Here is a 3,030-nt window from a genome sequence, read left to right as displayed (position 1 = left end):
AATCCAGGATAGCCAAAACAATCTTATACAATAAAGGATCATCTATCTGGAGGCATTACCATCCCTAACTTCAAACACTATTACAGAGCTACAGTATTGAAAACAGCTTGGTATTGGCATAAAAACAGAGAAGTCGACCAATGGAATCGAATAGAAGACCCTGACTTTAACCCACAAACCTATGAACACTTGATTTTCGCTAAAGGAGCTAAAAGTATGCCCAACTTTTAAGAGTGCAATGAGATAGATCTTTCATACTTTACAATGTGACAATTATTCGGAGAAATGTGAGACATAGTTAATGCTTACATATTAGATTGCTTCTACATATACTAGATTGCTAAAGTTGAATAATAAATGGATCTCTGGAAGGTTATGGGGTAGCCTAAACTAGCAAATAGGTCTATATGTTGATTAATTCATACCATGAGGACATTTGTAATTGTGAATGAAATGTCTTCATTGAGGCTTTGTTAAGAAGGTAGTTCCCTGGGGGAATGCCTTTGAAAGATACACTGCATTCCAGGTACAATTGCACCTATCCTCTTCCTTTTACCTGCCGACTGTGAGCTGCATAGACCAGCTTCTCCATACCTTTTGCTCTCTCTCTTTTCTGTAGTGACTCTCTGCCTCTCCACAGGACCACAGCAGTGGAGCTCACTAATCACTGACTGACACCTCTGAAACCATGAGCCAAGGGAAATCCTTTCTTCTTTTAGCTGTCTCCTCTGGCATTTTGTCACAGAAAAGAAAAAGTCTGAACAACACATGTGTGGAACAGCATTTCAACATTTCCCTTTGAGAGTCAAACTCTTTTGGATCCAAGATCTTGCTTTAACTGATATTCATATGTGACATGAGCTTCTAGCCCAGAGGTAATAGAGGTCTAATAATTATGTGCGAAACAAAGTTTCAGTGAGGTCTTTAGTGACATAGGTCTGATATTTTACTACATTATTAAAATTATGGTTGGCTTTTCGCTTTTCTGACAAAGAAGATATCACATTAACTGATTATTCTGGCAGTAATGACAGGGAAAATACAGAGTGAGGGAGTAGTAACAATGACTGTATTGATGAGCAGAGCTAGGATTCAAGACCACTTTTGATACATAGTTGTGACATGGCAATGAACCATAACAAGATTTACTTCTAAGGAAAGCTCTAAGTTGTATTGAAAAAAATAATTGTAAAGATTTAGTTAGATAAAGATTATAATTAGCTAAATATAGTACAATAATACAAAAATATCATTCCTTTACAAAGAAAATTATCTCTCGTTTTAAAAATTTTTTATTTTTTTAAATTATCTCTTTTATCACCACTTAAAGGATCAAAATTTAACTATGGATGATATTCTAATTTGGGTCAGGTGGCAGAATGGCAAATCTCTACCAGTATTTTCATGGTTTGAAGTGATTTTAATATATTTAAAATTAAATAAATAGAACATAATCAGTATTTACGCATGAGAAAGATCTTTTTAGTAGAAGTTGACTTCTGTTTGTGACAAAAAATTGGTAAACATGCATATTACTTGGAGACATTTTTATCTTGACTATAAAATAAGAGTGGCTTTTATTTTAGTCCTGCCATAATTAATGCTAAATTATAATGACAAAAGCACAAATAGCAGTGAATATCAACTGAGTTAATAAAATAAATAGCAAATCACTCCTATCCAAATTTATTGACTTGATACAGTTAAAAGTTAAAATTTTCTTTGAAATAGTCTTGAATTGAAAATTTTATTATAGAAATTAAAATATAGTGTAGTATGTTTTACTTCTCCTGAATAATAGATCTTTTTGTATTTGATAGGCCATTTTCTTTATTTGTTTATGCATGTATGTTGTGTTGGCTAATTTAACTTGACATGGCTAGAGTCATTTTGAAATAGAGAATCTCAGTTGAGACAATGCCATCACCAGATGGTTCATCTCATTAATTAGTGATTAATGTGGTAGGGACCAGTCCATTATGGGCAGTGCCACCCTTGGTTAGCACAAAAAAGCAGGTGGAGCAAGTCATGGGGAGCAAGCCAATAAGCAACACTCCTTCCTGGCTGCTGGTTCAATTCCTGACTCAAGGTTCCTGCCTTGCATTCCTGTCCTGAATTCTCTCTGTGATAGACCCAAGGTGAAATAATCCCTGTCTTCCTTTATTTTCTTTTGGTCATGTTGTTTTATCACAGCAAATATAAGCCCTAAGATAGTGTTTATTTATTTAGTCCTTGGAGAATTTATAAAATGAGTTTTGACCATATTCACCCTTCCTCCAACTCCTCCCAGATCCATCCCCTATTCTCACCCACCCAACTTGGTGTCCTCTGTTTTGGTTCCTCATTCATTAAGTTCAATGCCTGCTGCTCACATATTCATGGATGTGTGACCATCCACTGAATTATGGCTGACCTACAATGGGTGACACTCTTAAAGAAAACTGACTCTCACCGCGACTCTCAATTGTGAATAACTTCTCAGGCAGGAGAGGGACTTCACATCCACATGCCCCCTCATGATGGGTGGGATGTTGTCTGGATTGTGAATGCTACCATAACTTCTGTGTGTTTATTTGTGCAAAAGCCTATTGTGTTCACAAGTCTAGTTTGATTCTATTCATTCATCACCTCTGATTTAACGTCTCTCTGCACCCAGTTTGCTAACGATGTGTTATGATATAGAAGACATTGTTCAAGCTAACCAGAATCCATCTTGCTGCTTGGTACATTTTCAGTGACCCGTCTGTTGTTTCCTGTTACTGAATTCACCTCTACAATTCATATTTCAGAGTACCAGAAGAAGTAAAAATTGCAATAGGTATCATCAAAATCAATATTAGCATTCTACCACGTTTTCATAGCCAGTTCTATATTTTGTTTCTTTAATTTTTAACGGTGTAATTTTTTATGTTTACACACACAAAATCATACTATTGTTTTATTCTTGTTTTTTACTCATCTATATTTCTTTACTTTATATATATCTTTACTTTATATATATTTCTTTACTTTATATATCTGTATCTTTAC

The sequence above is a fragment of the Microtus oregoni genome, unplaced genomic scaffold (assembly GCF_018167655.1).
Source record: "Microtus oregoni isolate MIOR12 unplaced genomic scaffold, Mior012 000009F_ref0000495, whole genome shotgun sequence".
NCBI classification, from domain to species: domain Eukaryota; kingdom Metazoa; phylum Chordata; class Mammalia; order Rodentia; family Cricetidae; genus Microtus; species Microtus oregoni.
The sequence above is the reverse complement of the archived record's forward strand: the minus strand, read 5'-3'. Positions refer to the sequence as shown.